Source organism: Hemicordylus capensis, chromosome 4 (genome assembly GCF_027244095.1).
Source record: "Hemicordylus capensis ecotype Gifberg chromosome 4, rHemCap1.1.pri, whole genome shotgun sequence".
NCBI lineage: Eukaryota > Metazoa > Chordata > Lepidosauria > Squamata > Cordylidae > Hemicordylus > Hemicordylus capensis.
This window is the reverse complement of record NC_069660.1, coordinates 225,746,218-225,755,682: the sequence shown is the minus strand read 5'-3', so window position 1 is coordinate 225,755,682 and position 9,465 is coordinate 225,746,218. Positions and strand designations below refer to the sequence as shown.

At 41.4% G+C, this 9,465-nt stretch overlaps 1 long non-coding RNA gene across 1 annotated transcript; it reads left to right on the top strand.

The window, feature by feature from the left end:
* Positions 1-243: 243 nt before the first annotated feature.
* LOC128352871 (uncharacterized) lies at positions 244-3,031 on the top strand. Its single transcript, XR_008320669.1, has 3 exons — positions 244-735; positions 867-944; positions 2,500-3,031. It is a non-coding gene; the product is annotated as an uncharacterized LOC128352871 (long non-coding RNA).
* Positions 3,032-9,465: the final 6,434 nt, after the last annotated feature.

Genomic DNA, 9,465 nt, shown 5'->3' with positions numbered 1-9,465 from the left:
GATGTGATGCATTGTGGGATGCCAGAGAACATCCTTCTCCAGCTCCTGGCTGTGCAGCTCGCTGCAGTGCCCCTCATGTGCCGCATGAGTGACAGAGCTTTGAGGGGAAAGACAATTGTGTGCAGGGAGACAGATAGGAGCCTGCCTTCCCACCAACCCTCCCCACTGTAGTCATGTGAATGATCTTATTATGTTGCCTGGAGAAGAATCTTGTTGCCTGGAAATAAAGCAACTTGAACAGGAAACTACAGGCAAATTGACAACAATAAAACAACCTTGGTTTGGGGAATCATCTGGAAAAGCTTTTTAAAAAACCCATTGATCCCACTAAGCTTAAGAAAATAGACTCATAACAAAAACCATGATGCAAGTAAGAAATGAAGCAAGGTAAGGAACATAAGATAAGGAACATAAGGAAAAAGATAAGGAACAAAAGTTGTTGCACTGTTTCACAAAAAGGGAAGTGAAAAACTTCAGATATTAACATCACCAACAAAAAGCTAAAGTGCTTTATTGCTAAAGAATGCAGCCATTTGCTTTCTTTCCTAGAGAATGAGAGGCAACACCATCACAATGGCTTTACCAGCAGGATATGGCTTGGCTTGAAATCCATGGTTGTCAATCAGTTTAAGGAAGCAACAAACTCATAACAAAAAGTCCAGTGCTACACATCATTGCACTGTTTCAGGAAGGAGGAAGTATAAAAGATCACAGATGGTCACTACTAACATGGAGGTAAGCCCTTTCTTGCCAAAGCAAATGGCTACTTGTTTTGTTTTCTGGCCCACTGACCTTTTCTAACCAATCACAGATGGCATCTATCATGGTTAAATGTTCACCTGACCATTTTGATTATTGTTTTTCAGACTGGAAGATAATTTTCCAGTTTACAGGGAACTGCTATCTATCTATTATCATGTGAGAGAGAAAGATATGTCTCGAAGGTAAGTAAAAATGCACCTCTGTCTTGCATAGGAACAGACTTGTGCAGAGAACTGGGTGGGTGGGTGAAGGGCAATCTTTATTTGCACAAAATGGTGTGGCTTGAAAAGCATAAAACATTTCATGGTTTCCCACAAATTTAAGAAAGCAACAAACTCATAACAAAATGACTGGTGTGAATATCAGTATTGTTACTTTGCTTCAGGGCATTGCCAACATTGAAATAGACCTTTAAGAAGTAAGTCGTTTATTGCTAATGAAAGTGGCTGCTTTGTTCCATTTCTAGCCACTGGGCTAAACAGGGCTGCTAAGAACTAAGTGTTCATAATTTCAAGGATATTGGTTTACTCATTGATTGTTAATGAACTTTTTAAAAAATAAAATAAAATCTAAAACTGTTTAAAAGTGTAATAACTGCTTTGTTTCATGGCAGAAAATGACAAAATGTTCAGGAATTTAATCCCCTGCTCTGTCCATCATTCAAGCCTGATTTTCAGGAAACTGCTCCTTGTCTTCATATAAAAGTAGTACCCCCGTTTTTGTACCTCACATTATAACTCTAGAATGACTGGGCAGAAAGTTCTCAAAATGCATATGAGAGTAGCATATGATGATAGCATTAAATGTGTCGATGTTCAAAGAGATCAGTCCACTTGATGATTTTTAATGGATTTTTTAAAAAGTTTGTTTTAATTTTTGTAATTAAAAATCAGCAAGTGTACTGATCTCCTTGAACATCTACACATTCAATCCTACAATTATGTAGGAACACCATATGAAATTTCAGACCTTTCCACCCAGCTATTTGGGAATTATCAATATTTTTGAGTTTCCCATTAATTCCTATGGGGAAATTATGATTTGTCAGAAATTCAGACACAGTTCCCCCTAGTGGCAGCCCATGTTCATTGCACACATTTGCTCAATTGTAGATCTGCCCTTGGTTGGGTTCTGGCATAACATGAACCACTGTGTTAATAACAGAATCTACATCATGGACTGAGCTTCCAGACAGACATACAAAAGGCAAGCTATAATTTAAAGCTGCTTGTCTGCTTTTGTTCCCTATCTGCTCAGGAGTCAGCTTCATAAGTTCTGTGTCAGCTGGAAGAAGAACCTTGTGGGTTTAGATCCTATTAACTTTATACCATTGCAGTATCCTTCATGGCAGCTATTTGGATAATTCTGCATGGTCCATTTCTGGCCAATTTATGTCACAAGTAAGATTTATAAGGGATGTGTTTTGGGAATTAGATTTTCCCAGGTTCATAAAAGAGCCTAATATGCACAAGAAACATTTTAAATAAAATCCAGTGATTCGGCATTGTGCAAGGAAACAGCACATGATCTTCCATTTCCACAAATAAACTGTCTTGTGTGTTCACAGAGACTGATATGAATGAGTTTTCCTTCTAATGATTTCAAATGACCCTGTGGTTTCACTATTTTGGCACAATGAAGCAAAATAAGTAATTTAGTTCAAATCCAAACATTATAACGTTATCATTGAAAGTATATGAGGGTTTGTTGTTGTTTTTTTGTTTTTGGTCTAATCAGGATCTGCTCTGCAAAACAGAAACAGAAACAAAACATCTATAGCTGCCAAGGAGATGATTCTTATGAACAGGGAAGCCAAGCAATGCCTATTATTGATCAGTAGACTCAGACATTAATGGAAATAGCTAAATTGGAAAAGATCCCCCTTACACACTATGGCAAATTGTATTTATTTGATCAGGTAGGGCAACCTTTTATTGAACGGCATAGATGCTTTGCTGTTAAAGTGGCTTATTTTCCCTTTTGTAATGTTCCAAACAGTTCTAGAGATAGAAGGCTCTCCTTTTTATTTTCTCTCAACTGCTCTTTTTCTGTCCAATTCTGGAATAAATTGTTGTTCTTTCTACAAGTTATGTTAAACATATGACTGTGGTTTAATTCAGTGAAAGTCTTATAGAGCATCTTAACTGAACCTGGGAGGTCATTTATTCCTACTCAAACAGGTAAATATTTCTAATCTACCTTTCATTAGCATGTAGAATAGGGTTCTCTCTCTCTCTGCCAGGAGAATAGATCTAAAGGAAAGACTCATTTACCCTTTCGTCCATGTTCAGAACAACTTGTTCAAAGTTGAGATACTTTGTAGATACTTTATCTTTTCAAATTTGTTTAAAAAATTAGGTATATAAGCTTTTATGTTAACTTCAATAAAACTACTTTTTAAGAACTAAAAAAGATATGAAACTTTGCCTGATCAAAATTATTGTTATGATAATTACACAGTGGTTGTAGGGGGCGGGAAATCACACAAGTACAGGTGCTGGCTCGGTCTGGCCAATTAGAAATTTATTTATTTATTCATTTAACATATTTGTATACCTCCCTAAACCAAGGTCTCAGGGCGGTTCACAAGAAAACACTAAACAAAACATTAAAATCAATTAAATGCTAAAAACAGTTTATAACAAATCAATAGACAATCTAAAATTTAAAAAGTTTGAAAGTTTAAAAGCCTGGGTAAAAAGATGAGTCTTCCGACACTTTTTAAAAGCTGCTAGAAACGGGGAGACTCCTATTCCCATGGGAAGAGCATTCCAAAGTCTCGGGGTGACAACAGAGAAGGTCCGTCCCTGGGTGGCCACCAGACGACATGAAGGTAGCCACAGATGAGCTTCCCCTGATGTACGCAGTGGACAATGCAGAAGAAGATGCTCTCTTAAGTACCGTGGGCCTGAGCTGTTTAGGGCTTTATAGGTTATAACCAGCACTTTGTATTTTGCCCGGAAATGTATTCGCAACTCCTATAATTGCAATTTACTCCTGCAACTCCAGGAGTAATATGGTCTCTTCGAGATGACCCAGAGACCAACCTAGCTGCCGCATTTTGTACTAATTGTAGTTTCCAGACTACATACAAAGGCAGCCCCACATAGAGCACATTGCAGTAATCAAGTCTGGAGGTTGCCAGCAAGTGTACTACTGTTCTGAGATCTTGAACCTCAATAAACGGAAGCAGCTGGCGTATCAACCAAAGCTGATAGAAAGCGCTTCTGACCACTGCCTCAACCTGGGGAACCAGGGAAAGGTATGGATCCAGAAGCACTCTCAGTTTGCGTACCTGTTCCTTCTGAGGAAGTGTGACCCCATCTAGAACAAGTAGATCAATATCGCTTCCTGAGTGATGACCCCGCACAATAAATACCTCTGTCTTGTCTGGATTCAGTCTCAGTTTGTTATCCCTCATCCAGCTCATTATTGCTTCCAAGCAGGCATTCAGGGAGGATATGCCATCTCCTGATGATGTTGACATGGAAAAATAGATTTGGGTGTCATCAGCGTACTGATAGAACCCTGCACCAAATCTCTGGATGATCTCTCCCATCGGTTTCATGTAGATGTTAAAAAGCATTGGAGACAGTATGGAGCCCTGAGGGACCCCATATAAAAGCTCAGATTTTGAAGTGCAACAGTCTCCAAGTGACACCATGTGGAATCTGCCAGAAAGGTAGGAGTGAAACCACTGCAAAGCAGTGCCTCTCACCCCCAACCTCCTCAGACGTTCCAGAAGGATACTATGGTTGATAGTATCGAAAGCCACTGAGAGATCCAAAAGGACCAAGAGAGTCACACTTCCTCTGTCAATTCCCAATTGGAGATCATCCATCAGGCCGACTAAGGCAGTCTCCACCCCATAGCCTATCCGAAAACCAGTTTGAAATGGGTCTAGATAGTCAGTTTCCTCAAAGACCATCTGGAGTTGGGAGGCCACCACCCTCTCAATCACCTTGCCCAACCATGGGAGGTTGGAAACAGGCCTGTAGCTATTAAACTCTGAGGGGTCCAAGGCAGGCTTCTTAAGAATAGGTCTAATGATTGCCTCCTTTAAACAATTTAAATTGTCCAATTTAATGGACAATTTGGGACCGTGACCAATTTCTCATTAGGGGTGTAAACAAAACCAGATTTGTCAGTTTGGAATCCAAACTGGTTTTGGCCTGGTTGAGCTGGACATGGTTTCTGTCCAAACTGAGCTGGCTCAGCCAGCTCAGAGCTTTACCGGTAAAGGGGAATCAGTGTATATTTACCAGAGGGGTAACTGGCAGAGGGGCCTTCCTAAGTACAGATGGGGCAGGCGGGGAGTAAATATGTACTTACAAGTACAGGCTGTGGCAGTGGCTCCCTCCCCTGCTGCCCTCCCCCTGAGAAGCACGTCCCAACAGCGGCTCACGTTGGGCCTTCCCTGATCCAGTTAGGGCCTCTGCGCAGGTATGTGGGCCATTTTACAGACCTCCATGCATGCGTAGAGATCACTTGTATGATCACGGAGTTTGCATGGTCATGCAAATGGCCTCTGCGCATGTGCAGAGATCAGTAATATGGCCTCCGTGTGTGTGCAGAGGCCCGAACCTGGCCACGACAACTGCAACTCATACTTGTAGGTACATATTTACTCCCCTTCTGCTCTTTCTATACTTAGAAAAGCCCCCCTGCCCCTGTTTGTCCTCACCAGATTCCCCTTTACCAGTATCGCTCAGAGCCAGCTCAGTTTGCACCTGGCCTGGATCAGCTTGAATTCGGACTTGCTGAGGCCAGTCTGGTTCAACCCCCAATCCATTGAGCTGAGCTGGCTCAACATCTAGCCCAGCTCGAACCAAGCCAGCTCACACACCCTACTGCTCATTTGAACCACAAAGTGTAACTTATGACGTGTGATCAATATTTATGTACAGTGCTGGTCTAGGACATTTCTCTTCCAGCAGTTTCATGTAGATTTTAAAAAGCATTGGAGACATTGTGGAGCCTTGTGGAACTCCACACTTTAGCTCTTTCTTTGAGAGTAACAGTCTCCAGCGACACCATCTGGAATCTGCCAGAAAGCTAGGAACAGAACCACTGTAAAACAGTTGCACTCTATCCCACCTCCCTCAAGCAACCCAGAAGGATACTATGGTCAATGGTATTGAAAGCTGTCGAGAGATCAGCAAAGTCACACTCCCTCTGCCGATAGCCAATTGGAGATCATTCATCTAGTTGGAGATGCCATTTAAAAACAGTGACCAACATTCTTCTGTGCATATAAAAGGCAGCCCCAGGGCAGCTGTAGAGGTGGACTGTTGCAAATCTCCTTAAAACAGTGTGTGGGCACCTCTGTCCCTCTACATCTGTGTTTTCCAATGGAGATAGCACTATTTTAAGGAGTTTTGCAAGAATCCCAGGACTGCCTCAGTGGCTTGCTAAGGGCAAGGTTTCACTGTGCAGAATGTTAGCCAATAAGGGGAGTTTCCCTTACCTCCCACTTTGTTACAGAGCACATGTGATCGTTCCTCAAGAACATCAATAACTCTGGCTATTATGGCCATTACAAAGGCTCTGAAATATACAATACTCTTGCTAGATGTGCACTCTGTACACTGTGTAAAGCCAGCACTAGAGTTCTCATCCAGATTCAATCACAAAAACACCAGAAGTCAGAGTATGTCATTGGCTATCTCAGTGTTACCCCACCATTTCTTCCCTTGCAGCAAGATTGACTTCCTCATCCTTTGTGTCTGGGAATGGAATCTTGTGCTTCTGGTGGTGGATTGTGGCTAGCACAACTATAGTGCTACAGATGAAACCCTTAAAAAAAAATCTGACAAGGCTTGAAAATGCAACTTTGTTTCTCTACTGCCTGACACAGCTTTACAGGTTAAACTTTTCCTTCCAAATGTCCAAAATCAGGAGAAGTTTTGTCAAAAAAGCATTTGACTGAAGGAGCAATGTGCTGGCAAACTGCACACTTCAGTTGAATTTGGACTTTGTCCATCTAGAAGGAACTGATTATGCATGCATTGGCTTGGCCTTTCTCCCCTGAATAAAGTATTAGAAAATTCCTTTATAAACTTTTGAACACAGAAAAAAAAAGAAGGATTTTACACACTAGGGATTAATGGTAGGAGGAAAGAATGGGTTCTATGTAGGGATGTGCAGAACGTTATGCGGTCAGAACATTCCAACTTGAAATGGGCCATTTCAAGTGTTCCGAGATCAGAACAGAATGCCTTTCAAATGAACGGCCTGTTCCAAACTCAGAGTGGAATGGCCCATTTTGAGTTGGAATGTTCCAAGTGTTCTGAGTGCCATTTTGGAATCCAAAATGGTGCTTTTTTGGCTTTTGCATAATGTGGCGGCCATGTGCATGGTCAACATCACCGTGCAAATGGCTGCCTTATGTGCACAGAGGCCAGAAGAACTCCATTTTGGAATCCAAAATTGCATTTTTCTGGCCTCTGTATCTGCACGGTGGCCATTTGTGTGGTCAGCACCACAATGCAAATGGCCACCACGCATGTGCAGATGCCAGAAAAGCACCATTTTGGGTTCAAAAATGGCACTCAGAATGTTCCAGCATGGAACAAGGTCAGTCCATCAGAACAACTGGCTCAACTGGTTGTTCTATCAGAACATTCTACAGAGTTTGTGTTCTGTTCTGAACTCAGAATGGAATGCTAAATAAGTCTGTTTCATGCACATCCCTATTTTTATGGAAATCAATCTCCTTCATACATTTCCAAATTATTCTCCTAAACGAGAGGCCCCCAGCAGCTCTGTCAGTCATGATAATGCTATCACTCTGAGATATATTACAGGTTTTATTTTCATGTTTTCTATGGAAAACATCCCACAGGTGTGTTTGCATTACCAGAAATATATGAAGATTAATTACATGACTGAAGCCTGAAATTTATCGACATATTTTCTACTATTTCAGCTGGCTTAAAATGAATGGCTTTTAAAATATGCTACCTAGAAAGTTTCAAGAAAAATAATGTACTTTCGTGGAACAAAAAATCCCAACTATTTTAACAACTGGCTTGAGAAATTATGTTTGATTTCACTACTGGCTGGACAAAACATGGGTGAGGAGCAAGATGGAGGCACACACTATGTTTGTATGCTCTCTAAAACCAGGGTTCCCAACTTGTGGTACATCAGTTGTTGCTGAACTACAACTCCCACCATCCTCAACCACAATAAATTGTTGCTGGGGATGGTGGGAGTTGAAGTTCAGCAACATCTGGATTACCACAGGTTGGGAAGTTCTGCTCTAAAACAAAGCAAACCTGACCATCAGAACTCATATTATATGACTAACACCAGAACTAAAATGTCTAGTCTCACTAGTTGGATCATTGTTATTCAACTATTCAACTCTCATTGTTATTTAACTTTCAGCCTAACCTCTCACAGGGTTGTTGTGAGGATAAAAATAAGCATGTACACTGCTCTGAGCTCCTCGGAGGAAGAGCGGGATATAAATTACATACATACATACATACATACATACACACAATATATCCTTGAAACTTAAGTTGTTGCCAAGGCTATGCTGAGGCTATGGTTGTAACTTTAAAAATACCTATTTGCCAACTCAGGGTTAAGGAGGTCATTGGTTGAAATGGAGAAGCTGGATAGGAAATACAGAAGCAGAGGGTACCAGTCTGTTGACCAGCCAGATGCAGAAAGACCGGTTCAAATGAGGCTGGGCCAAATAAGTGGTTTCTACTGCTTGGCTATCACACAGGCTGGTAGCATACCAATGTATTCTGTGCCTGAAGAGGGATCTGATTTCTAAATTCACAAAGCCCCAGCTCAACCTCAGCCCCTGAAGTCCCTGCTTCAAGATCTATATTTGACAGATTTAATTAGTATCCTGTGGATTTAAAAAAAACCATACATAAATTCCAAGGGTGTCCACATAAATAATTGGGGGCAGGGGGTAAAAGGCAGTGGCAGCTAGTGAAATGTTGAGTTGGTGTGACTATACTTGGGACACACATATGCAGTGTGTGTTCTGAAAATGTGTGCATGCTTTTGGACAGACCATTCTCCCACTAAATAATCACAGCCATCACCACCTCACTTCTGAAATCATATCTACCAAATTCCTAGTTGCATTAGACCGATTAGGTAGGAAATTGCTTACAAACATATGCAGGGTAGAGACGTGTAAGTCGATTTGAGTTGAATTGATTCAAGCGCAAATCGGGGTGATTTCAGTGATCTGAACTCCATTGTTGCCCATTGTTTCCTATGGACAAATCACTCAAATTGATTTGAGTTGATTTGAGCTGATTCATTGAAACAGCCGACAACGGCCACTGTTTTGACAAATCAATTCAAGTATTTGGCGATTCAGTTGGATCTCAAACCTCTAAAGTGTGTTTCCTTCAATAAATAGTAGCAAAGTCACCCGAGTTCAGGGATCATATCCACCAAATAGTATCTCTGTTCTGCTGAGCTGAATGTCTAGAATAAGTCTACCATTCTTTAAGTAGCTCAGCTAAAGCCCTCGTCAGACTTTCCCAAAGAAGGGACACTGTCCCTGTGTACCGCATCCCAAGAGTGTGCTGAGAAGCCTCATGCCATTGGGCTGTTCCCGCTTACTGTGCTCTAGCCTTTCAGTCACAGAGATCAGCTCCATATCACTTACGACATTTGCCTCTTCAAACAAACACTGTATGTGTGGACAGCATGGCCCGGTGA